General features: G+C 52.4%; 1 protein-coding gene across 2 annotated transcripts in view; it reads left to right on the forward strand.

Annotated features, from left to right (window-relative positions):
• Positions 1-27,307, forward strand: part of PBX1 (PBX homeobox 1) — a 132,638-nt gene that overhangs the window by 24,426 nt on the left and 80,905 nt on the right. The gene's annotated exons all lie outside the window — the stretch shown is intronic.

A 27,307-nucleotide genomic window follows, 5' to 3' on the forward strand; every position in this document is an offset into this window, starting at 1 on the left:
GGAAAGGCTCTGGGGTTACATGACCTATCTTTGAAGGTTTCATTAAATCTGGATGAATTTTGTGGTGTTTGTGTATACAGTTTCCCATTCTTCAGCAAACAGGCACCGTGCCTGCCTCAGGAGTTGGAGACGTGGAGTATGCACGCCCCTTCTCTTCCCGTCTCTTTCTATTTTTTGTGTTGAAAACGAGAGGGCTTGTGAGATGTCTCCCCTCCCCACGCTCACCTGCGCCTTTTGCCTTTCTGCTGCCCAGTGCCTTAATTACAGCTGACGAAATGGCGTGCCAGTAAATCTTGGGAGAGGTCACCCCTGTCACATGCCAGCCCTGGGACAGGGGACACACCGTCCCCGCTCCCTCCTGACCACGAGCATGTTTCCATCGCTGCTCCTTCAAGCTCTCTCCCTCTCTTCTTAACGTGCTGCTTGTGTAATTGTTGGCTGTTTGTCCGCTAATGATTATAAATTAGCGGCCAAGTGTATAAAAAGTTAATGAAGTTCTGTCGGTGGAACCATTACGCCTTCCCAGACTGGCACGTACAGGTCGGCCGAGCCGGTAAGAAAAGCCAGACGCCGAGTCCGGCCTTTCAGGGGATCAGGTTTCAGCTCGCTTGCTCTTTCCTGCTGTGTTTTTTCTTGCTGGATGGAGCCAAAGTTGAGCGCTGGGAATGCCAAAAGGTGGCAGGTGATATTTTCTCTGCGACGGAGTGCAAAATCACCAAAAATGCTTGCATGTCCCCCACCAGCACTTATTTCCAGCCCTCTTGTTCCACTGTGCCAAGCACATTAGGTACTTATCCCCCTTCCTGGCTATTTCAGGCCTGGGGTCTGAAGACTCCCCAGACCTCTCAGTTTTGGCCTGTAACAGCTTTTCTTCTGCATCTATGCTGCTTGGGTGGAAACCAAACATGTCAGACCCCTTCAGCTGCTTTCCCTCTTGAGCATCTGACCATGACAGGGCAAGAACAGCTTCTTCCATCGCAGTACTTGTGGGCAAGGTGTAGGAAGGGTGTTGGAAGAGACAGCATGATCCTACAGGTATAAATCTTCCCGCCGTAAACCTTCCACCCCCTTATTTTTTATTTTTTTTTTTTTCCCCCTCATCACTCAGAACTTGGCAGGACTCTGTGCCCTGGTGTTTCTCCGGGTGGAGGCAGGTTTGCTTGCTAAAACGAGCTGAGCGGCTCAGGAAAAAAAAGCGATGGAGGAAAAAAAGAAGGTGTCTTCCTTGCTGCATGTATGAGTGAGATTTTGGAGGTGCCTCTCAGGCTCTGGCATCCCTCCTCTCTGGAAGAGCTGTGGAAACTTGGCAGTGGGGCTGTCTTGTGTCATCCTCATGGAAATTCAGTCAAATTGGGAGCAGATACCCGTCTGCTCGGCAGGTCTCTGAGGAGCCCGTGTGATGCTTTATCAGCCAAACCCTGGAGAGTGGCTCCTGGCCCCAGATTGCTGCTGGGTGGGCATCTCCCCCGGCCCTTCCTCAGTGAAGACTTTTCTTGGGCAGTGACTGCTGCAGAGCGGGAATCGGGGGGAAAACACGGCTCGTACGGAGCTCCTGGGAGACAGGACAAGGTCTGCAGGATTGGAGAGACCGTGGGATCCTGTGGCCAGTGCCTGGTTTGGGATGACCCACAACGTGGACATGCCATGCGGTGCTTGAGGGCCCTGGAGAAGGTGCCATCTTTTCCACCAGACTCACTTTTTTTTTTTTTTTTTTCCCCTCCCCAGATGGGATTATCTGTGCTCTCATGGCGTTTTTCCCGAGTTTAAGGGTGTGAACACTAGTCTCCTGGCCTTCTTCCAGACTGAACAATTGCTTTCGGCATCCCTGATTTTCCCCCCCTGCTGTTGGCTTGTGCTCCTTCCCAGAGCTGGTGGGCTCCTTCCTTCTGCAAGGAAGGTGCTTGCGAGGGTGCTGGCAGGATGGCAGGAGGAGCGTGAGCCTTGCCGGACCTCTGAGACATTTTTCAGGGTGGGCTGGAACCGCCAGCCAAGCTGCCTGTCTGTATAGCCAGGTGGGGGGGAGGCAGGCTGCTTGAAGTCAGCGGGAGCCTTCCCTTTGATTCGGCCGAGGCTTGGATCGGCCCCTGGATTTTGGGAAGAGCTCAGCGAACCTCTGTGTCCAGCTGCCGGCACGGGGATTAACGCTGGGAGGCGTGGGTGAAAGCTGGAGCTGTGAGCAGTGTGGTGGGGGCCTGGTGGCCGTGGGCACGTGGTGGGGATTATGGGCAGACGTTCTCCCCGCCGCCTGCAGCCCTGGTGCTGGCCGTGCCTTTGGGGCTGGGATGGGGTGGATTTGGGGTCTGCGCATCCCTCCTTCAGCAAAGGAATCCCCCTGCCGTGGGTGGAGGAAGAGGGGGACCTGTGGATCTCTGGCTTCGGGTGCGAGCTGCTCGCTGGTGACCCTGTGGAGGAGACAACAGCTGCTTGCCACCGGGCACCTGCCCTGTGTGAGCTGCCGGTGGTGAGGAAGGGAGGCTGGGGAGGGTCCCCAGCCCCTCTTCTGGAGGCCGACGCTTGCCTCTGCCCTGCCCGGGGCTGGTTTTCAGGGGCGCAGGCATTCCAGGAATTTGTAAGGAATTAGGGGGCGGGTGGGGAAGAGCGGGAAGACTCCTGCAACACGAACCATCTGGCCTCCTCGGCCTCTCCGCGCGGCAGTGTCTGGGATAAAGGAACTGATCGAAAACAGACATTGTTTGAGACAATAAAACCGTATTACACGTTAATGAGAAAATACATTTGAGAGCCGAGGGCCCTGGGGCAAGCTGGGTGTTCTCCCCCCTCTCCTCTCAACCCGCGCATGGCCTGGTGCTGTGCTGCCCGCGGCAGCTACTTTTCCCTCTGCTCTGGGCTTGCTCAGCGAGCCCGGCTGCTGCCGGCGAGCGTGATTTAAGCAAGGCAAGCTTTGCTGGGGTGCATGCCCCTGTTCCCCCACCTTGTGGCAGAGGAAAGCGTGATCCCAGCAAGGATGCAGAAGGCAACCCTCCACCCTGCGTGGTCTGCGGGGGGTGGGTTTGCTCCATTTGCACCCCCTTCATTCCCACTTGCACACTCAGCCTGGGAGCCTGTGGGGCCTCAGGCTCGCGTAGCTCCTCTCTCCCGGTAAATAAAGCGGGTTAGGGCCTGTTCCCTGGCTGCTGGGCAAGTGGCACAGCCTGCCTCCCAACCGCCCGGCACAACATTCCCTGAGCGGCCGCGGGGGAGCCCTGCAGCCTGTACCTGGCCCTGCTGAACCCATGGCCTGGAGGACCATAACGTGGTGCATTGTTGATGCTGGTTATCAGATCCTGCGGGCCCTGATTTCCTTCCCTCTGATCGTCGGCTCATGCCTGTCCCCGTGAGGTGGGCAGACGCTCCGCCTCTGCTCTGGCGGGTCGTGTGGGCTCCCTTGGGTGGCCATAGCTTGGCAGAGCCCTTGTCAGCTCCCCTCCTTGCTCTTCGGGTCCTGGTCTGCCCCTTTTTCTCCTTCCTGGAGCTGGGTGTGGGTGTCCACGCACCCTCTGCTCCACATCCCCTCCTGCGAGAGAGTCAGGTGTCCTTGGGAAGAAATCCAGGATGGATCCTCACCTGGAGGATGTTACTGACTCATCCAGGCTTAAAGTCAGGCTTTAATGATCCTATGGCTGAGCTTTCAGGCTTCCTGGCACCCTGTTTTTTGCCATGGGGCTGCCTTTTCCCGAGGGATCTGGGGAAGAAGGGAGCTCTGGATCCTAGTTTTTCAAGTAAGGGAGAAGTAGGGGTTTAGAAGGTGGGGATGGGGAAGTAAAGGGGCTGTGGGGGGCGACGTGTCTGGAGTCTGTACCTCCCAGCCTAACATTTTCAAAGATCTTTCTTCACCTCAGGCAGGAGCAGGGAGCTGACGGTCCACGACAAAGGCCCCTTTTCTTCTCCGGGCTGGTGTTTTCATAGTGTTGGGTTACATCCCCCTCGCTTTTGGGGGTGGGCGGGAAGGGGGCATTGATAGAACCTGACACAGCCTACATGATGTAATGTTATTTTTTCAGTACCAAAACGAGGCAATTTTTCACTCGAAGTCAGCAGAATTTATGTTTAGCCCTGCTGGAGGGAGGGAGCCTGGGCTGGGGGTACAGGATGGGGTCTCCGACCCAACGCTACGCGCCCCCCGCACCCTTTCCAGCCCTGCCACAAACCCTGCTGCCCACGCAGAGGTAACCAGCACATCACCCCCGGGCCCTTGCCCGCTCCCCCTACCCCTCACCTTGTGCTTGAACTGAAAGATTTTAATTAAAACGGATTCTGTTGGGAGGGTTGAGCCAGGGAAGCCCGCTGCAGACCCTGCTTTCAGTGCTCGGGCCCTCAACATCTGTTTCCTATTGAAAGCTCTTTGGAAAGGAGAGCCGGCCCCTCCTCCCATCCCCAGTTTCGGTCCATTTGGAGACCAACGCGCAGCCTGGCTTTCCAGGGGTTTGTCCCCCTCCCAGCCTCCCCCCAGCCCAGCCAGGCTGAAGTTTTGCTCAAATAAAAATAAACAAATGAAGTTGATTGCGGGCAGCAGGGAGGCTCACATCTCACTGCATGCGTGAGGCTTTATCGACGTGATGCCCCCCAGCGTGGCCGGGGGGTGAGGATGGGGGTCTCCATGCTCCCCCAGCAAGGAGGGCAAAAAATCGGTAGGCTTGCTGCTGGGGGAGCTGCAAAGTCGGATTTGGTGGTGGTGATGTGCATGGGAAAAGCTTTTTAAGTCCTATAAAAAAAAGTTCTGCCTGTTCCTCTGGCTGGGAGCAAGCGATGCCACCGGCGTGAGCCCTTCTGTTTGTTGGTGTTGTGACTGCCCTGAGTCACAGTTTGCAGCGTAACCATTGGTATCTGCTTTCTGTCATGCTTTTTCCAGCCAAAATGGTCCAAGGCGTGAGGAGGTCTGGGTTGGTTGCCTTGGGTGGCTGCAGTCTGGGTGGGAGGATGTTTGGAAAATCCATCCCAAGTGGATGGGGTGGTTGGTTGTAGGCCCTGTTAGGCTGAGGTCTCCTGTTCCACAGGAGGATCACTGTGGTCTTCCAGCAATGCATCCATGTGTTAAAATTGTTGGTATTTTGGGAGAGGCAACTCCCATGAAGAAATGCATCTGTGTGAGTTGCAGGAAAGTTGGGACATGTAGAGTGCTGGACCTGCACGGGGAAGGGCCGTCTGGTTTGGCCCGTGTGTGGCTTGGAAAAGCCAGAGAATGGACCACCTCGTGCCGGACTGGCCGGGGAAGGCTGAGGCATGTTGGTATGGCTGTGGAAGGCAGTGTTTTACTCAGCCTCTTGACTCTGGTGGACTCATGCAGCACAAGAAGGAAGAAGATCCACCAAGGCTTTTCCACTGCACCGGTGGAGATGTTGATGGGTCTGTAATCCTTCCTGGCTGGTTGCACAATAGATGTGTTGGATAAAGGCATTCTGCAATGGCAGGCACTCTCCAGGTGATCAAAAGTGGATTTGAGGATGCGGCTCTAGGATTTGAACCTATTTGTTGCTGTTGAGGCTGTTTGCTTTAGTTAGTTAAATCTGTTTGGTTTGCAGCCTAGATTCTCTTCCTCTTCTTTCTGACCCCCCCTTCAATTTCCCAAGCAAATAACACCCTGGATTTGGTCCCATGAGAGCTGTCAAGGCTCTGTCTGGAGGAGTTGCACCCCTCATGAGATATTGCCGAGCCCCCAGCCCGGACAGCGTGGAGGGTGGTGGAGTTGAGCGGAGGGACAGGAGATGGGCGGGTCAGAGAAGGGAGGTCAGGGGGACCGCGTTTCCAGGAAGGTCGCTGTGCTGTCGGCGTTTGCTGTGGAAAGCCGGAGGTTGCAGCCATGTCCAGATGTGGAGAGGTCAACCCAGCGCCCTCCTGCACGGGGAGGGGAGAGGTTCCTCTCTGGCCATTTTAGTAGAGCGCTGCCGCCATTTGGGAGTGCAGGAGGGAGTGGGAAGAAGAAGGAGCACGACGAGGAGTGGGTAAAGATGGTTGAAAAACTACAGGGGAAAAATATAAACCTGTAGGCTGCGAGAGCTGATTCTCACCACATTAAAGGGTTTAAAGAAGGTTGTTTCGCTTCCTTTTCCTGGAAATTTTTCCTGACCCCTTTCAAATTGAAAAGCTTTATCAAGTGTTAGCGGCTTTTCTTTTTTGTGATTGTTGCTATTGGCTTGAAAGGCAGGAAGCAAACAAAAGCGGTGTGTGCTGCGCTGGCTGCCGTAACCCCTCTCCCCAAAACGGTGGACGCTTTCCAGTGTCCATATTTCAATGCAGTGTTATGGTTGGGGTGGCAGGGAAGGGAGGCTGCTGGGCTGTGAACGAATACATCTGCTTGGATAGGGAAACCTCCTGGTCCTGCTCTGGGGTGCTGCTGACCTCCTTGCCAAATGCCTGGGTGCGGGTGGTACCTGGTCGTGTGGTGACTTAAGAAGGGAGGTTTGGCTCAAACGATGATGCGATGAGCGGGTCTTGATTCCCTGCTCCCCCTCCATCTCCTGGCTCAGGTTTGGCACCTGTATCACCATCCTGCTGGCAAAAGGTGAGGCACGGACACCCCATGACTTTCCCAGAGCCTTTCCCAGGTAGGGATGGTGGGGAATTAAGCCCCTTCCCCAGGATTCTTGTTCCTGTAGGCTACCAACCGATCCCACACTCTTCTGCCCTGTATTTTATCTTCCTGGTGATAGTTTCCTGGCTGTGATGCTCCTCTGGTATCGGGACCAGCTGCTGTGCGAAGGCGCACGCATGTGCGGGACACAAAGGTTGTGTGTATGAATGAGTAAAAACTCGGAAAGAGTCTTAACACCGCTTTTATCTCATGGAAGAGGAATTTTTTTGATGAAGAGTTGCAAAAATCATCCATCTTCCCCCCGGTTGTTTTGGCAGTGGTGTCACCCACGAGGATGCGTCCTACCCGTTTCTTAGGGGCGTCTCTTCAGATGTGTGCGTATAAAGCCCCTGGGCTGCCTTCACCGAGCTTGTTTTATGCTGCGGCGGTGGTGGTGTTCGCTCTCAGCAGCTGAAGAAAAGCTCTGGGTTGTTTCCTCCCCCCCTACCTTTGCATTAACATCTGGACAAACATAACTGCGTACGTGGGTTGTTTTCACTGGCTTCGACGTCCTCGCAGCCTTAATGAAAAGATCATTTCTAACATGGAGGAGTGGTGGCCTGGATTGCAGTGGGGTTTGCTCCCCACCTCTCCCCAGACAGCGAGCGGCGTGTTGGGAACAAACTCTGCAAACTTGGCGCAGGCGGGGGGAGCGTAAGTGAAAGCTAATTGGAAGCAGCCCTGACTTGCACTCTGCTGGAGCTATTTACAATATCTTTCATGCGGTGACTTATTGAGTTATTCGCTCAAAGGAAAAAAAAAAAAAGTCTCCGCTTATTTATAGCAACGGTGGTAACCACTGATACATGAGCTGGCTTGGACATGGAAGCATCTGTCCTGGTCAAACCTTTGACTATTAATTCACATCCTTCACCCCCCCCCCCCCCCCAGCCCTGTACGCATTGAAGCACATATGCAAATAATGCTGTCTGGGGGTTGGATTTGGGTACCGGAGACCTTTCAGACCTTTCTCTTACATTCCTGACAGAGGTCCCATCCCTGTCTCTAGCAGCCTTGATCTCCTGCTGGGTAATGCCTGGTGGGTGGTGGTTTTTCATTGTCGGTTTAACTGGGGTGGTTGCTCAACGTTGCGTAGCTGGCTGGGTGAGGGTGGTGCCTGGCATTGCATCCGACCAGTTTTATCTTGAGGGAGCGCAAGACATTGGTTTCGGAGGAGGGAGGAACATGTGTGTGTCTCGCACTGGGCTTTGGGTGCGGGGTGTCCTTGTGTGGAGCAGGGCTGGCCCAGGGAGGTGTGAGGGGTGTCTTGGCGTCAACCAGACAGGAAGAGTTCACCTGGGGACACAGATCTGTGCCGTGGGGCTCGGGGCTGAAATCTCCTGTGGACCCTTGCCATCACTGCCATTTTATCCAGACTCTGATGACGATACGTTTGGGTCTGTGATCCTGACTCATCTCTGACCTGTGCTCTACCCAGATCATGGGAATGTTATTTTAGTCCGGGGGAGATGCGTGGTGTATGTGAAGTATCCGCCTGCCTGAAGATGCTTGTTCCACCTTCCACATCACCCTGGTTTCCCAGCAATTGGCTTCTGCCCCTTGCTGATCTTGTTGTTATTTTTTTTCAAGCCTGGCACTGACGCTTTTGATGTTCCCAGCCTCCTATCTCTGCACGGCTCCTGCAGTACCAGCCCCGTGCCTTTCATTACCGCGTTAACAAACTCGAGTCGTGCCTAACGAGGACGCCTCATACGTTATGCTAATGATCAAGAGACATGTTAATGATATTTTAGAAGCCTAATTAGTGGAATATATAACTATATGCAATTTGGTAATGGACTGTGACAAGAAGTTGTTAAAAGGGGGCTTGACAAATCCAGTTGCATGTGGCCTCAGACAAACAGTTGCTGAGAATAGATGAAGAGAAGCGGGGTCTCTGCGTGCATGTGTGTGCTTGCGTCTCGCCTCCCCATGCTAAAGGGTGTGTTTTTTGGCGCCTGCGCTCGTCAGCCTGACTGACACAAGCTGGTTTTTTGGCTCTAAATTTTCTATTCTGCTGCTTGAACTGACGTGACCAAAGCTTCAATTTATGGGCACAGTAATTTTCTCTCTCCATCTGTCGATATCTGCACGCATATGTATAAAATACGGTCGGCCTGTCTGCGCAAGGAGGCTGCGCTGCGTACGGCCAGAGCTGTGGTGGACCTGCTGTTCTCCACTGCTCGGGAGGAGGCAGAGGAGTTGTCAGAGCAGCACCAGGTCTCTTTTGTGCTGTGTCCCCTGAACATCTCGCTTAGTGGCAGCTCTTCCCGAGATAGTTGAGCATGCATGACTTCGCGTCCGTGGGAGAGGACCAGAAGTCATGCAGGACTTCTGTCAAGCAGATCCTGAAAGCACCACCTTAGATGTGAAGATCAGCAGGAGGTGGGCTCCTTGGTACCTGTTTTTCTTCTCTGAACAGTGGAGAGAGCAGTCTGGCTGTAGATACCTCTCTGTGGACAATTGCAGATACTTCTCAGGGTTTTTTTTGGTTGACGTGCCTTGTACGAGGCTTGAAAGCTGGTTGCCTGGTTCAAGGCCAGGGCTGAGTGTTTGGAAGTCTGACCTCCTGTCTTAGCTGGGCCAAGGGTAGTTTGAGCCTTAAAAAGCCAGGCTGGACGTGGGCTTGAAGATGTGCCAGCTGGAGGGTGTGATTTGGTGCCCAGCATCTCTGATGATTGGACTCCACGGTCCATCCAGTGAGGACGTGAAAAACACAAATCTGTGTCTTGTGCTTCCCGTGTCATGGAAAGGAACAAAGATAACCTGCTAACGACAGCAGGGTGGTTGTTATGCATCCCGTTTCAGACTCCCTGAGGTTATAGACTGGTTCTTTGTGTGTCTGGCATCTCTTCTGCTTATTAGAAGAGGAGCCTTCTTCTGGCATCCCATGGGAGAGGAGAAACCTGGGTTTTCTTCCAGGCTCTGCTCCATCTCTGCTGCATGACCTGGGGCAACGTGTGTTGCTGCTGTATTGGAACCTCTCACGTGGGGATAAGGTGACTGTCCTTCTCTGACAGCAACTGAAAATAAGTTGAAGAGTGGGGGCAAAGGGTTAACAGTATTAATTCCCATTGCTTATGAAGCAGTGCCAATTATTAGATCTTATTTCTTGATATCAAGCCTAATTTTTGTCCATCCTTAATGACTTCCCAGTTTTCCCAGCTGTATCCCGAGAGCTGCACCGTTTCATTACTTTGTGCCTCTTCGTATGCATGACTTATGTACCTGCCCTAAAATCAAGACTTTAATAAGATTAAATTCCCATTTAAACTCTCACTTTCTTATCGTATGAATATACGCACGAAACCTCTCTCAGGGAAGGAGGCGCTGAATTGAAGGGACAGGGGAAGATGTACGTGGCCTTTCAGAGGGTTTCTAAGTGGAGGGCTGGGTAGGAGGGGTGGGATCAGATGGTCCTGCTTGGTGTGGAGACGTGCTCCCATCCTGGGTGTCCGTCTGGGCTGCGTGGTCAGGGGCACCCTGCCTGTTCCGACCGGGAGCAGCCATGGATCTGTGATGGGGAGCTGACCCCAAGGCAGCTCACTGCCAGTGGGTCTGCCTGAAATGTTTGAATCGGGAATGTTTGAATTGGGAATTTGCGACTGCTTTGAAGCTTGGAGAACTTTCGTCCTGTTGATTTTTCTCCTCCCTTTAAATATATATTTTTTTAAGATGTTAAATTTCTTTTACTTATTTAGTTTTTTTTTTTTTCCCCTGCTAATAACTAAATTATAATGAGGCTCCCAGTGGGATTTAAAAATATAAAAAAACCCAAACCCACAGAAAAAAAAAACCCTGCAGAAATTATTCCCCCCCCCCCTTTTTTTTCTTTCCAGTGCAATCCGTTCTGCATAATAGCTCTTTGTCTCGCTGGCAGATAGGCACGGGGGAGGCCGGGAATCGGCGGCGAGGCAGCGGTGGCCTACAGAAGAGTTTCATGCCGTCCTCGGCCAAATGGCACAAAGTTCCCCTTGGCGGGGGGGGAGGCGATTGCAAACTGTGCACCCCCAAGTGCCGGGCAGCGTGTGGGCTTTGTGCCCGGGTACCACCCTGCCCAGTTTGTGCTGGGGCTCTGATGTGCTCACCCCACCCAGCATCCCTGCCACGAGACAGGTATAATAAAGCGGGAGAATCTTTACACTCTGCGATTTCATTCCACGGATCAAAGATCAAAGCAGAGGAATACACAGTGATCATAAAATTAACTGCTTTTTCAATTTTACAATGCTTTCAGTGATAAAGAATCATATAAATTTAATATTAATTAAACACTTAGCTTTTAACCTCCTCCTGCATCTACTTTTGGCTCCTTGTTGGGGAAAAATTAATTGGGCATCTTAAATCTTGCGTTACTAAATGCTTTGACAGGGGGTTTCAAAAGCACTTAGAACTTGAACAAAATGTATCTGCACCATTTGTCCTTCTACTCACCTAATTGAAAATCTTAGAGGGGAAAGGGAGGGGGCAGGGAAGAGGAAAGTAAAAAAAAAAAAAAAGTACCATTTTATGGGTTTGTTTCTTAAAAGGGAAAAAAAGGGGGGAAGGAAAAAGGCATAACTTATAGCTGCTCTTATGGTCTCGGCTTTAATTCAATTCCCGTCACACTTAACACCTCACAAAATGGAAGCGATTGATCTTCTATTACAGATGGCCTATCGATCGGGAGCCAGGGTGCTGGTGGCGCGCCTGCCGCTCACCCTCGTGGCGTGATCATCTCACGCTCTTCCCTCTGTCTCCAAATTCTGCTCTGAAAAAACCTGTCCGCCTTGTGCATTGGTTGTGTAGGGAAGATGTAAACATCAGTGCACGTCTCTCCCTGCCCACCGGTATGGTAATGTATATTATTAGCTTCCCGACCATTGAAACGCAGCTGCCTTTGGGGTAGAGCCCAGCAAGTGGCTTTTTAGTGGCGAACAGCAACACTTCATGAATGTGCGAGGAAGGAATTGCAAAATACTACCGTCACGATCCAAACCGGAAAGATTCAGTGGGAGGAAAGCTCTTGGAAATCAGTAATGTTGCAAAAGACCTAAGGAGCGCAGCGGAGAGCAAATTAGATGTGTTATTTGCAGTGTGGTTTGGCAAAAAGGGTAGCAGTGGGCTTTCTGGGCTGCAGAGGCCACACTTGATAGAGCAGGAGAGATCTTAGTTCCTTTTCCTAACTGGGTATGGCATGTGTCTCCAGACATCTTATTAATGCAACGATACTGGTGAAATACAGGGAGTTTCAGGAACTCCAGATGTATGGGATCGGAGCTAAGGAGTTACGGAGAGAAATTCTCCCTTCGTGGTGGAGCTTCATTAATTTCCGTGGCAGACCAGGCGACCCACCAGCAGCCACTCGCCGAGGGGATGGTAGGTGCTAGCACGTGGTAAGAAACACCTGGATCAAGAGAAACTTGAGAAAATAAATGAATGAGCGACTCCAGGATGCAGAGTAGAAGCTCGTTAGATGAATGTCGTTTCAGCTCTTTGTACCGTTTCTTTGCACAGCACCGGAGTTTCATGGGGTCTTACGTAAATGCAAAAGAGAAATCGCAGCATAAGACTTTTTACAGGATTCTCTCTTGTGGTCTTGGCTGCAAATTACGGAGAGCAGGTCTCTCTGAGCGCACGTTAACGGAGCTGCACAAGCACAATGCGGGTAGCTGGATGGTGAGCCCAGCAAATGAGAGGCACCCCTAAACTGGGTATGTGGGGTGGACGTGGTCCAGGGCTGAACTTCTGGATTGGGATTTTTGAGCAGCGTGAAATTCATGGTGAATTGGTTGGTCCTCTCTTGGGGATTCTTGATCCCAAATCTGAGGATTTGGGATCTGAATTTGAATTCAGACTTTCCCCTTGATTTTGGGGGTGGTTAAAGAATTTTTTTCCAAAAAGCTTGGCTCTTTCTTGCCAAGATCAGGGAGGAAGTATTGCCACATTGCTTCTCCCTGGATGAACTGATGAGGGGTGTGGGTGTCAGGCGGTGAGGAACTATTGAATGGATAACACTAGAGTTGTCCCCGGACTAGGAACTGGGTGCTGAAATTCAGGATGGACGAGGGATGAATTGGAAAGTGAGGCCAGAAACAGGGTCTAAATAGCATTGCTGGGGATTATACTGCAGGGGGCCAAAGCTGTAAGGGGCTGGAGGGATGCTGCAGCACGCTGTGTGGTTGGCACTATTTTACGTACCTCCTCTTCTATTTTGAGCTCCCGATTGTTTGAAGGGTTCATTTTAAACTGGGGAAATTGAGGGAAGCAGAATAACCTTGTGCAGATCATTGTGGACAAATTCCAGGAGGCTGTTCTGTTGGTTTGTTTTCTTCTTTTCTTTTTTTTTTCTTTTTTTATTATTTTATTTTTAATTTCTTTGAGGGTTTCCCTCCTCTGGTTCTTGGCTGGTTGACCACTGAAATTTTTAAGAGGGGGGTCTCGTACTCGATGCTACCCCTGATGAGGATGCTGAGAACTGTCTGGTCCAGCAGATTGATTTAAGGACTAATCCTTTAAAGCACCAGTGTGACATAGCACCTGAAGTGGACAAGGCTCTTTGCTGGAGAGACACAATCTCTGCACGTGGCAGCATTCAGATGACAAGGTAGGGCCAATGGGGTCTTTTCTGTACCGTTTTAGGCTGCTGGAAAAACACCTAAGTCGTGGCACCGGTCTATGGTCTAGGATCCATAAGAAAACCGGGCCAAGCAGTGCCCCGTTTTCTCTCTCCTGGGCCATACACCTTGGAAAGCAGGGGCTGCACCTCTTCCCATGCTGACCCTGGCTCCCTCAATTCAGGCCTGGGAAAATGAGCTGTGACATGCGTGCGCGCTTTGCCTGCCGAGGTCTCGCCCTCTCCTCATGAGCGAAGGGGCTGACACTCGGACTCAGGGTTTTGATGGATTGATTTATTCTAAAAGCTCTCGGGTTAGATGGGAGGTGTTAGTGAAGGACTGGGTAGTGTTGATGCTGCAGTGACTCCATGTGAGCTCTCATGGATGGTGTTTGGGAGGGATGAGGAACATTCCCACCTTCAGGGGTGTAGATAAATCCCAGGCTCTGCATATTTTTGATTTGGGACTCGGTCCATACTTGTATACTGATTGTTGGTGCGTTTAATAAACATGTTGCAAGTCGGGATGTGTTTTCAAACAGGACTAGATGAAGAACGTGCCAATATCCAAAGACACCTCTGAAGTTTGGTGCTGAACATCCGCTGTCACCATGGGCTCTTGCTCACTTCCATCTTCCTCCTAAAAACTACCAGTGCTGGGCTAGAGGCTGGCAGTTGCTTAAATAAAAGGCTTAGGTTACCCCAGCTCTCTGTATGCAGCTGTGGAGATGCTTTGGTACGGCTTGTCCTCTAGGATCCATAAGAAGAGTCATTGAGAAACAGCATTACACCAGCGAGGGTTTTCTAAGTAGTCCTTTGTGCTTCGGAGTGTAAGATAACGTTAAGGGGAGGACACGGCGCGGTGCTGCTCGCCCGCCGTCCCCAGCAGCAGCAATAATGCGCAGAGGAAAGTGCTGTGGGGCCCTCTCTGCCTCCCTCTCCCCGATGGCTCCAATTTTAAAGGTTTCCATTTCTTTAGGATTGCCGGCGGCAGAGGAAGGTCTTGTGGGTGACAGGGTGCCTTCGAGGCATGGATGGAGACCCTGCTGTACGTTACTGTGGTACAGAGAGAACGTGGAGGGACCTGGCATGATGGCAGAGCTTTTGCCGGGGCTTTGCAGGGTCGGAGGGGTGATGCTGTGAAAGAGGTGGGGGGTTTGTTGAGACCTCAGAAGACATTGGGAGGGATCAGCAGCGGTCTTAAAGCAGGGTATTCCTACCGGTGGCGGAGGAGCTTTTGTTCTTCATGCCTGCAGCTGTGCACAGGGCAGCGAGCACAGAACTGCTGGTTTGGCTTGTGTTTAAACCCTTTTGGTAGTGTTCCTGGATCGTCCCAAGTCTTGCTCTTGGGATAAGATGAGAAGCCTCGTTCCTAGCCAGGTTTGAAAAGCGAACGTGGATCTCGCACAGCTGAAATGCTTTAAAAAATGTTGTTTCTTCTTCAGGAGCTTAATTCTCACACAGAGGTGTGCCGAATGCGTGCCTACAGCACACCGATGTGCACGTGCAGCTTGAGGTGGATGTAACTCGAGCCTCGTCAAAATGATTTCATGCTCTAATGAAACTTAGACAAATTCAGATTTTGGTAAGAAGAGGAAATGTTTCAACTCTGGTTGGTGCCTGAAGCAAAGCAACTTTGGGTGGTGGAGCCGCGGGAGGATTGCTATAGTGCTAAAGAGCAAGCAGCATGGGTGATGGGAATGTTCAGGGCATATTTGCAGATGCAAGAGGTGTTATGCTATGATTTAAAAAAAAAAAAAAAAAAAACCAACAAAAAACACACCAAAACCTCTTGAATTCAGTGGGAGTCACATAAAGACCAAGCTTGAACCTTCTCAGCATGGTGATCCCACGGCATGCAGAGCGCCTGGTGTCCTGATTCCGTCAGGGATAAGATGAACGTTCACAAGGAGCTGGGATGGGACGCAGCCCTGATGGCTGACCCAAAGTAGCCAAAGGGTCATTCTATACCATTTGACATCATGGGACAGAGCTGGGGTGGGGCGGGCAGGAGTTGCCGCTCCGGAGCGGTCTGGGGCTTTTCCAGGTTCCCATTGGTGAGCGGTTGTACCTTAATTGTGTTTTGTATATTCCCTTATTGGTATCACTGTCATTGTTTTCCCCTTTCCTTTGCTGTTCTGTTAAACTGCCTTTATCTCAACCCACGAGTTTTGCCTTTTTCTTCCGATTCTCCCCCCCCACATCCCGCCGTGGAGAGGGGGAGTGAGTGAAAGACCGCGTGGTTCTTTGTTGCTGGCTGGGGCTAAACCACCACACCTGGTGTGAGTGTTTGAAAACAGGGCACGGCTCGCCCCACCAGCCTTTACCCCGCCGGGAGCCTGCCCTCCTGGCAAAGCTCTCCCGGCTCAGCATATCCCCACTCCTTTTTATTTTGGGGGGGACTGTCATGAATCCTGAATCGTCGGTTTTCTCCCTCCTGTGTTCAGTCTCCTGGCGGTGCAGCGCAGCACAGCACAAGGGCCTGAAGGCGGATACGGTTCAGTACCGGTCACTTTGCCAGCACTGGCAGGAGGAAGAAAGTGTTTGAATTTGGGTCAGTCACTCACCGGTGCTCCTTGGGGAGGCTCTGGTTTCTTGTTCCTAGAGAATGGGATCGCCCGGTTATGTTCAGAAAGGCTTGCGGGAGCTCTTGTTACCTGCTCCAGCCATGGAAAATTAACTCTGTGCATGCAGTTTGCTCTGGGGAACTTTGCAGTCTTTTGCTCTTAATTCACGGTATTTTCTCTAGCTTTTCCCTCTAGTCCCTTTTCCATAAAAGTAAGTAAAAGGCAAAAAGAAGGTAGGCAGTGGAGAGGAGAAAGCAGCTGCAAAAGGACCGATCTGCCAGCAAGGGCCATAGCTCATGAAGCCCTCGGTCCCACCAAGAGCAGGAATGGACTGTAACGGAGCCAGGACTGGCAGCGCGGGCAATGCCTGCCCGTGCTGCTGCCTGCCGCTGTAGGAATGCTTCATTCCTCCATGGTGAGAGTGTGCACACTCCTTGGCCGGCCGGGGCTATTCAGCCCTGAAGAGAGGAGTTGAAACCAGCCTCATCCCAGCACCAGCAGCACCTCCAGCCCTGCCTGTGGCGGGGCTGCCTGCACCCCAACCCCTGCACCTGCCTCCTCGGCTGCGTCGCATCCTCATCCCCATCCACACGAGACCCATTTCTCCTTGGCCCCAACACATGGGGCGTCGTGTCCCCATCACGTTCCTGCGGCTCTCTAGGGGGCAGAAAGCTCTGTGCTGCGGCTGGGCACACGGAGAGGAAAGGAGAACCTGCCACCCTGCTTGGGCAAAGCCCCGTCCTCAGCTCTCGGGGACATCGGCGCCGGCCTCCCCTGTGCGCTGCACACCCCCCCGCTCCCGCTCTCCTTCCTGCCATCGGAAGGAGGGAAAGAAAAGGAGGAACAACCATATGAAAAAAATGTTAATTTATTAATCACGGAATATATAGCAGTTCATCTGAAATGCTGTTGCTATGCCAACACCCTGGGAGTTTATTTTCTTAATCCAGGAGCGAAGCGTTTGGTCCCCCGCTCTCCTGCTGAGCTATTTGAATATGTTGCTGCCGCCGCCGTATCTGTTTAAAAGGGGGAAGGAGGGAAAAAGGGAGAAAAAAAAAATAAAGTAGGCTAAACCACCAAAGCAGTCAGATGCAAAGCAGTAAGAAGCCTTTCTCAGTGCGACTTAGTAAAAATGACACAAATTAATATACTCTACTTAAACCAGACCAAGATTAATGCTTCTCTTTCAGAGCAGCTTAGTCCAACTGTCACTCGACAAGCGTTCGTCGGACAAAATCAACACTAATCAACATTTATTCCTCTCTTGCCCTTGGGTCTGAGGAGCGTAGAGCGGGCTGCACCATTCTCCGGCTCGTCTCGCCACGCTTTTCACCCTCCATCCAGCTTCGCCATATATCACCCTTCCTCTCTGTGCTTCTGCTTGTACGGATCCACACGCTCAGCTATCAGGCTACATTAGAGGCATGATAGATTTTCTGTTTTAATTTACATCTATTATATTACAACATAACAGATCTTGATTCAGTGGAGACCAGTGTCTCCTATAGCCAGACTCTTTGGGAAGATTCCTGCATTAACTTATTAAGGCTGGTTGAAAAGTGGCTTTGGATAGACTCTCCTTCTCCCTCCTCTCACCTTCTACTGCTGAGCGAAGGTGTCGTGGTGCACCTTGCTTGGAGATGTTTGTGGCCGTCTCGGCTGGCTCGCCATGGAGCTGGGAGGCGATGGCTTTGGAGGGGATGGGCTGTTGAGCACCACCTGCCGCTGTTGTTGCGGGTTGGACTCCAGGCCCGTAACAGTGTGGAGGGGAGAAGGACTGAAACCAGCTGTTCATGGTGGGAAGGTGGGGAGTCTTCCCATTTCTTGTGCAGGGATGCTAAAGCCGTGAGTGTCTGGCATGCGTAGGGTGGCAGGGTTTTGCTAAGATTCACAGGTCATTTCTCATGGCCAGGGTACCATTTCTTGCCATACCTTCAGAGAAGGGAAGGGATAGGTCTGATCTAAGGTCTGGCTTAAGATCTTGGTAGGGCTGCACTCCAGCTGACTTTCCCTTTGAGCATGTCTGTCTTGGCTGCTTGTCCAGAGGGTCTGTGGGGAACAGAAAAAGGCAGAGGAGTGGAAGAAACTGGAGCATGTTGTGTTCGTTTCCTCTCCGATGAGCGGAAAACCAGTGAAGGTCATGATGCTGCTGTGCCCAGCTCAGTGTAGTTTGAAGAGCTCTTCCTGTCCTTGCAACCTTGGGTTATTAAAATGGGAGGGAAGGGAATCCCTCCTCCACCTTCCCATTCTTGCACATTGTGTTCACTGATTTTTCCCCTGACTTACCTGGCAGAGCACTCACCTGGGGTTTGGGTGATCTATATTTGACTTTTTTCCAGTGCCACACATAGCTGTGTAAGCCTGGACAAGACTTTGTCTTACACTCTCCTAGATGGGAGCGTATGGGAGTTAGGCTCTGGGACAGTCTAAAATCAAGGTGGTTCTTGCTCTCTTTAGCCCAGAGAGGACAGCAAGAGGTCTTGCTTCACAGACCGGAGGAGTAAATACAAGACCAAAAGCCAGGTAAGAAGTAGTAGCTAACATGACGTTCAAGCAAGCTTTCCTTCAGGTTGCCTGTGCAAGTGTAAATCCACCTGGGGAGGTGGTAGACTCACCTTTGTGATGAATGTCCAAGAACAGGTTAGAAGAATAACCGACAAGGATGCTCTTGTTGCAGTGTTGTTTTCCAAGTCAGTCCGTATGTGTCTGCCCGCCCATTCCAGCCTGCTGACTTGGGGTGTTAGGGTCCAGTCTGGTGTTGGGTCTCCCAGTGCGAGGTTGGTGCTAATGTGGTTAGCATCTGTTCTGCTCCTGCCCACTGTGGCTAAGTAGCCACAGTTGCCCTATATTTGCATGGTGTCAGAGGTAGCCCCAAGTCTAGTGATCTCTCTCGTGGGTTCCTTGCCCTTGGGGGTCCAACAGATGATGTCCCCATCGTTATCGCTAAGTTTGTCTCCGTAGCATGCTGTGGATGATGGATTGGTGGTCCCAGTGATGGTATCCGCTTAGAAAGATGTGGTCGGTGTCTCAGGTCAAAGCACAGCTTGCTGATTTTGCTAGGAATCCTGTGGCCCTCTTCTGCCCTTTTCGCCCATGTTGCTAAATCTAGTTTGGAAAGTTGTAATTTCTCCATTCTTCCTGGGAACACTTAGGTCCATGAAAGCTGCGACACGGAGCCTTTCACTGCCCTTTTCTGCTGCCCTGGTGCATCCTGTGGAGGCTGCCGGCTGGCAAAGTACCGGAGCACGCTTCTTTCCAGCCTGGGTGGACTGAAGGCTGGGCTCGGGGAGCCAGTGGGATCTCTCTCCCTTTCCCTCTCTGTCTCTCTGTTGGTGTGAATGAAGATTTGATTAATGCAGGCACTTTAGCACAAGTGCCATTTTCCAGGCTGTAGCTCTTGGCACGGGGAGCACTGCCGGACCGGAGCAGAGGAGAACTGCAGGCAGCGTCTGCGTGCCTGTGCGCGCCGGGTGCTTTACGGCGTGCCGGGAGGGGAGCGCCCTGTTTCCCTCCCTGCTCCTCATCGCTCAGCAGTAAAGTAAATGATGCTTGGTATAACTTTGCATTTACAGGACTGACTGTGACTCAATTTAAAAACAACCCCAAACTCCAGGAACAAGGAGGGGCTTTGTAGCGAGCTCAGCTCTGCCAACCCACCTTGTTAATTTTAATGATGGGAGAAATTCTCCAGCCGGGGAGAGAGGCGAGGCAGGGATGGTGAAGTTGGAGTGCCAGCAGCCTTCAGGGGTGGGAGGACAGCAGTAAGTCCCAGCCTGTGGGAGAAGGGGCCGGGGACAGACCTCGCTGGGGAGTCCTGGCCCTTTTGATGACTCGTAAATTAGCCGGGCTCCCGCTTCAGCTCCAAACAATGGTCTTGAGCCTGGATGCTTGCGGGGGACCATGAGGCTGGGTGGGGACCACTCACTCCAAGGCCGCTCCAGGCTGTGGGACTTTGCCAGCTCTTCAGGGAGGTTTTTGGAAAGGAGATAACATGCGCAGGAATTAATGCTGTTTGTAAAGCACTTGGAAGATGGGAAGAGCTATAGAAGTGCTGTAATTAATAGAGGCTGGCTAATTTAATGTTCCGCCTGGACATCATCTCAGCTGATATATATGTAAGGAAAGGCACCTCCATTAGCGCTAGGGAAAATCGGTCCCCCTTCAGTGCTGGGGCTAAAGCAACCAGATTTATTTCTCCTAATTGTCTCCAGGAACTGAAGTTCAAACGTCCCTGCGTCTTGGAAGTGGATGAACCCCTGAGACAGCAAAGCTTTGCAGAGCGTCCTTGCTTTTGACAGATGACCAACTGCCCCGTGGTTGACGTGCTGCCACCTCTGTGGCAGAGGACAGCCCAGGTCAGGGCTGGTAGAGAAGTTTGGGGCGAGTATAGTCTGTGAGATCTTAATGAAAGCTGCATGGGTCTGGAACAAACTGGTTGCTACTGGGAAGCCGGGGCAAGTTTGCCATGGGGATAGCTGTGTGCCGGGCTGGGATGGCCATGGGAGGGAGTGCTTTGTTTGGGTCCTGGGGAAACTGAGGAAGAAGGCATCTCCTTGGAGGTAGTGTATGAAGTAGCAACTGAGAGAAGGTGTTCCGCTCCCCCTGGTGGGATACCCAAGGAGATTCGGAGGCAACCAGTATGAAATGGATGAAAGGGAGCTGGTCCTGTCTACTGGGTATGGATTGGGATCCTTGCAAAACCAAAAGGTTCAGGTGCTGAGCATTTTCCAACCTGGATGTCGCACGTTAAGTCAGATCTGGGCTGCTGTGAATGTCTGCTGCTGCAGTACTGTTACCGAGAGCTGTGCTTTTTAATGACATATTTATACTGCAGAAAGTCTTGCTTTTGTTTTGTTTGAGGATCTAGCATAAGCTGCATCTGTTTAATCTGTGCTCTCGTTTACCTCTCTGCAATAGGGATGGGGTGAAGTGAAGGAAACCTCCACTTTTTGCTTTTCTTTTTATTGCTGTAAACCCTTTCTTCAGTTTTTGGTAACGTGTTTCTGTAGCTGTGTCTCGAGTGCTGGTCAGCACAACCCTCCTGGCCTCTTCTCCCAGTGCAAACCAGGACTGGGCTCCAAAATCCATATATAGCTCTTGAAGAGGTTTTTGGAGATGCTGGCTGGGTTCTGTCCAGCTTTGGATGTGCTCGGCTCATTGGGAAGCCGGGTTATTCCCCGCGCCTGAATATGGTGTTGGTGCCTGCCCAAGTCTGAAGGCATTGGCCTTATATGCATAGGAACAGGCAGTTTCTATATAAATGTTTTTATAAGGGCTATAAACTGCGGTTCTTTGGAGTGTGAGCCAACCGCTGCACACTGAGCTCAGAGGAAACTTCCCTGCGAGCATCTCATCCCAGCTCCTGCTCCATCGGGCTTGTTGTGATGGTGGTATCTGCAAACCGGAGAGCTGCCTGCCCCACGAAGGGGCTGGGGGGAGCGGGCAGGACATGGGGGGAGCCAGGGCAAGGCTTGCCCTGCTCCTGCTGTGTGGGAAAGCAGCCCTGAAGGAGCTGGGGTGTGAAACCAGCTGCCTCGCTCGGAAGGTTTGTGGGTGTCTGTGCACGCACACCTACCCGCAGCCCCTCAAGGGCGTCAGCTCCCCCCCCCCGGCAGCTGGGGTGAATTTGGAGGCTGCAGATCTCGCCGCAGGACTCGATAAGTGACCTTCTCCTGGGTCGCTGCCTGCCAGGGTCAGTTGGCTGCTCAGCTGCATATCAGGGATGCTTCTCCCTGCTAGTGAAAGAGCAAAGGAGAGATCCGGCTGGAGGAGGAGGAGGAGGGGAGGGCTGGCAGCCCCCATGGACCTGACCCGCTGGTCCAAAGGATGTGCGGGAGGAGCCAGGGAGAGGGGCGGCTACACAGGAGTCGGGCTGGCCAGTGCTGCATTTCATGAGCCTGAGCTGGCCCCTCAGGGTTGCCTGTGCCTCAGTTTCCCCAACTGTAAAGCCAGTGATCTTGCGTGGCATCTTACCCTTTTTTTTTTGGTGCAAAATGCTGTTGAGCCTTGGTTGAAAGGTGCCTATGCAACATGTAGGCAACGAGTGATGGGCTAGGTAGAAAGCCTAGTTGCCAAGGCTGACTTTTTTAAAACGGGGATGCAGAGCCACGGCTGGAGCAGGTCTCCCCGCAGGAGGCAGTCCGACCCATCTGTATTTAATGGGGACCACACAACACGGCAGCTGGCCCCCGGCCCAGAGATATTCTTGTAACTTAATAGTGCCCTGTGGAGACAAACAGTGCTATAAAGGGGATACAGATTTTTTTAAAAGGTATTTAGGAGCCCAGGGCTACAGAGAAGGGTCCTGCAAGCTGTTTCAAAGCTGCATGCTGCCCACCTTGGTCGTCTGTCTTTATATATTCCCAAGCCACCGGGATCGTGTTCCTCTAGTGAGTGCTTGGCTGGAGGCCGCAGAGATAACAGGTGCTGTCCTCTCCTGGGGCCTCGCCTCTGGGCAGGGGGTGACTCAGCCCCGAAAGGTCTCTGAAATCCGTGTCAAAGTGACTTGGGAGCCTGCGATCTAGAGTTTCCAATGGGAAGAGCACTCCCAAGTCACAAGGGCTCCTCGTCTGATGATTTTGCCTAAGACACGTTGGGGACCTTGTTGACCCTGCACAAGGTCTTCTCCACGGGAAGCGTATGATGTCTGATCTTGGAAAAATGGGGTGACTCAAGGTGCTTCACCAGGGATGGTGCTCAAGGCCGTGTATTTCTCCTTTTTGGTAAAACAGGGCAGGGGGACAAGCCTTCCTCGGCAGAGTGGCTCCGTGGAAGAGGTTAGATAGAGCTCCTAAGCGTGCTTGCAGTTTGCAGGAGGACCTGGCTCTGCCCAGCAGCCCAGCACAGCTGCTGTGGGCCATGTCCCCTGAGTCTAGAGGGGACTGCTCTTGGGAGGAGCTGGAAGGAGATGTGCCTGGCCTGCCAGGTGGGGACATGGGGAGTGCTGGGGCTGGGAGCCGCGGGGATATCCATCAACCTGCCCAGCTGGCTGCTGGAGAGGTGTCAGAAGGCAACAGCTTTCTGTCGCTGCTGACCTGGGCTGGGGTTGAACTTCTGACCTGGAGATAAAAGCCTTTCCCCTCCCTCCCTGGCTCTGGTGCCCTTTTCCTCGAATTGCCCAGGCTTTCCCACCCTCATCCAGCCAGGCTCACAATGGAGAAAGGTCATTTATTGTACTGCTGCCCTTCTGCATCCCATTCCCCTTGGTACCTTCACCGTGGGGCCATCTGGCTCCACCAAAAGCCTACCTGCCTTCTGCTTTCCTTCCTTGTCCTCTGCTCCCCATAGCTTTAGCTCTCAGCCCACAGAAAAGTGCCAATGGATGTGGTGTGCCAAGGTGAAAGGAGAAGGGCTGGTGGTCCTCTGGCTTTAGCGGGAGCTGTTGGAGAGCCCTGATGGATGATGTAGCTGTGCTTTCACCCTCCCTTCCTGCTGCAGAGACAACTTAATGAAATCCATGTGGATTTGGGGTTTCATTGGGTCCCCAGAACCCACAGAGCTGGAGGGAGGACTTAGGCATGGAGATGGGAGAGGTGTCCCCATGCTTCCCCCTGCTCCCCACCCTGCAGAAGGGAGAGCTGAGCTGGGGAGGGAGGAATGGGGTCCGTGCGAACGTGCGTTACATCTGCCACTAATTTTGTGATTGGAAACGAAGCAACAAAGGGAGGTGGTGCAGCGTGAGGATGGTTTAACCTTGATAAAACAGTGATTTCACCAAGGATGATGTTCTCCCATCTATCTTCATCCATCAAGGCGCTGCTGAAATATGCTGATGAAGCCTGTGGATAGGAGTACAGTGCAGTTAAATGGGGCGTTTCAAACGCTCTCTGTACCCCCGTGACAAGGTGGCGTTAGTTACTGTCCAAATTTAGTACAGGGAACAGCACGAACCGCTGCCTTTTGCTCTGTGGGCTGGGGTGGGATGCAGCCAGGGCTGTGTCCCCTCTGCGGAGAGTCGGAGATGGTGGCGGCATCCCAGCACATTTTCCCCTTTTCTTTAGCGCCACTGAGAGTCACGAGCGCAGAAGCCTTAAACGAATTCAACTTTGCTATACAAATGCCTTCCTCTCCCTAGCAGAGGGAGAAATTCGGTCATGAAAGATGCCAGGTTTGCAGGTAAGGCGATGGTTGCATTGACTTTGGTTGAACATCGGCTGGAGGGTCTGGTCTGCGGAGGAGTCGGGAAATCCCTGGGCTTTGCTGTTTGTTTGGCTACCGCGCGCTTTGCCTGTGTGTGCTGTGTCGGAGTAGCAGCAATTAAGCTTTATTTATATGGGGTTTCCCAGCTTGCAGGGTGGGAAGTGATGGTACGTGGGTGTGAGCACTGCGTGTGAACTTCTCCTCAAGTTTGGGGATTAGCAGCATGGGCCAAGTGCCACAGTCTTTTTTTGGTCAGGTATCTGAAGGCGGTTTACCAGCTGCGTGCAAGTGTAAATGTCGATAGGTCAGTGGTAAACCGAGCCCTGTTACCCAAGCTGCTGTGTACCCGATCCCGCTGGAACCGGCAGCGTTCTGCTGGGGCTACGGCATTGTATGTGGCCCCAGAGCTTCTAGTCTGAGTTTCAGCAGTGGTGTCCCAGTGTCCGAGCTGGGCTGTGCCGATGCTGGGGTGAGCCAGGATTTCCTTGCCTTGGGAAGGGGCAATGTGGAGCTGGCAGGGAGAGTCTCTCTGTTCCTGCCGTGCCATGAGAGCTGCAGGGAAATAAAAGACTGGGCATTGCTGGTGGCATGGGCCCATCCTAACACTGGGAGGATCTGGGGGTTCAGGGTCCTCTCCGAGTGCAGGCATGGCTTATCTCCAGCCGACTCTTCCCCTTGCCAACTGGGTTTATCTTCCTGGGTTGTCCTTCCAAGAGCTGACAAGGTGTGAGCATTACGTCCAGGCCTCCTTCCAGACTTATGCTTGCAATAAGGTAAACGGAGCTGCAAAGCTTCTGCAGTCAGCAGGGTTCTGACGTGGCTCCGGAGCTCTCCTCCATAAATAACCCAGACGGGCGGTTACCTCCTTACAGGCAAGACGTATGGTGAAGGCTGGATAGCTCGCTCTGGACCCGGACTGGAAAGCTGTTGAAGGACATGTCCACCCAGCACAGAACAAGACTGGCATAACCTGCTGTGAGGACAGAAAGCCTGATGGGAGGCTTCCACACCCTGTGATTCAGGGACCAGAGTGCTGTGATTTCAGAGCTACCTCCACCTTTGGTCTTCTGGGCACCCTGGTGCCCCTGCTCCGTGCCAACCTTGGACCACTCTGTGGGATCTCAGTTGTCATTTGATAGGCTGCTCAATTACAGCGAGACCGTCCTCAGCTCGACTACCTCCAAGCATAGGCAGCAACGTAGATGTAGCACAAACTTGCAGCCCACAGGTCTTCTCTGTCCCACCAGCAAACTCACTGCTTTTTGGTAGCTCAGACTTTGTGGTGACCTCCCTCCTCATCTCAGGGGACACCTTGTGAGCCGGGGGTTGGAGTGATGGGCTGGTGCAGGGCATAGGCTGGTCAGCTTATAGCAAAGCTTTTTTCTTCCCCACCTCAGCCTCTTGTGTTCCCATTCTTGCATTGCTGCTTCCACTCCTGATGCATTTGGGAGCATTTGGGGGGGGGGGAAAAAAGTTGACAAAAGAAATGAATTATGCATAAGGAATTAATTTCCTTGATGAATAGGGACTTACAAACTCAATTGCCATTCGCTTTCAAGGGATGCTTGAGGGAGCGGGGGAGGGAATAAAAGGAGAGGATGGAGCGGAGGGTGAACGGCTGAGCCTGGAAGTGTTCCTGGCCTTTGAGTGGACTTTGGGAAACAGCCCTGGGTCATTTAAACCATATGATGGGTCCCACATTCCCATCAATGTGTGGGGTTTTCTTCTGGGTGGTGAAGAGGCAGCAAATCTAGCAGTGCATCTGTCAGTGAGTGCCATCCTTTGCTCAGAATAGGAGGAGAGAAGGGGGATGAGGATTTGGCTGTTTTAATAGGTGGGGAAACTGAGGCAGGTGTGTACGTGTGACACGTTCGGATCGGGTGCCAGCCAGGGGCTGACACAGGAGTGGTGCTCGGGGCTCTTGTACTCCAGAAGATTGCCTTTTTTCCCCTCGTGCGCCCTTCCCTCCTGCATGCTGCTGTGTCCTGGGAGCAGAGCCAACAACTGGGAGCACTAAAAGCACTGAAGTGAAGACACTGTAAAAGAGCCTTCTGGAAACTTTGCCCAGCCAGAAAAACTTGCCCCCAGACCCAAGCAGAAAATTCAAATTCCTGATGGGAAGAGAGCATCTGTCAACCCAAGTGATCTGCCTGGCATCAAGCAGATGAGCTCTTCTGCTGTGTGTTGGTGCGCATGGGAAGATCCCTCACTTAGTAGAGGGATCACAGAATCACAGAATGGTAGGGGTTGGAAGGGACCTCTGGAGATCCATCTAGTCCAACCCCCTGCCAGAGATGGGGCAGGTCAGTGTTTTGGAGGAAAGGAAAAGTCTGTTTGTGATGCCAGTCGCTCTTGGGTTGAGAAGTATTTCGCCTTGCAAAGCATCAGGGGTGTTGAAGGAAAAGTCTGACCTGGCTGCTGGACTGGCTGATGAATTGGAGAAGTGGTGGGGTGGACAGAGCGAGGCAAGAAGGGGAGCCATGCTGGGCCATGAGCTCAGCCCGACATCAGGCAGAACTAATGCTAGGCAGGTCAGTTCAGTGGCTCCGTCTTCCCGGAGATCTGGTTTCTCAAAAGCCCGTGTGGCTCTTCTGATGCAGTGCAAGTAATGCCCGCTTCTCTGACCTTCCGTCACCTGTGCGGCGTGGAGCAGCACTATGATAACAAAGGGCCTCGTCCTCCTGAAGAGTACCTTCAGGAGAGGGATGTAGGAGCTGTGTGAGGGGATGCTGGAAGTGGTGTTGGGAGATGGAGGAGAGGCTATGCCATGCCAGAGGCTGAGCTGGAGCAGTTGGACAGCCAGCCTCTGGCTCCTTGCCCCTTGCAACCATCATCTTGCATTTTAGACACAGTGGAATACCTCAGCATCGCCTGATGTTCCTGCAGGCCCAGGTCCTCCAAGGGAAGCAGGCTGGGACCGTCCTGGCTTGGTGTACCTGCAGACCAGCATCAAAACTGGTGAGCTGATGTAGAGAGATAGTTTTCTCCTGGAGCCTGCAGTTTTCCTGCCCTTTGCAGCTTGCATATTGCCTTTTAAACGTTGCTGTCTCAGTGGGACCTGGGCACTCATGGTTTTGGGATGAAGGTTTGCAAGTGAGCGAAGTAAGGCGTTGCTGGCTGCTCGGGTATTTCCAGAATCAAAGACAGTGAGGGCTGGCAGAAGTTGTGCCAGAGATGTGATGTATAGCACCGTGATGTATATGTTGTATGGCTCCGTGGCATGCCAGGAGCACCGTCTCTGCCTGCACACATGCCCCTGTGCTACACATCAACCCCGTGGCACACCGGAGCTTGGTCCTTTCTGGCTTGTTCACTGGTGTGATGAGCCTGGGGCATTTGTGCAATACTTGTCTCACCCTGCTCCCCCCTTCCCTGTGCTGTTTGGGGGAGGGAGAGGTGTACCCCAGACAAAGATAGTATCCCCAAAAGCCCCACTCT

The sequence above is a fragment of the Larus michahellis genome, chromosome 8, assembly GCF_964199755.1.
Source record: "Larus michahellis chromosome 8, bLarMic1.1, whole genome shotgun sequence".
Lineage (NCBI taxonomy): Eukaryota > Metazoa > Chordata > Aves > Charadriiformes > Laridae > Larus > Larus michahellis.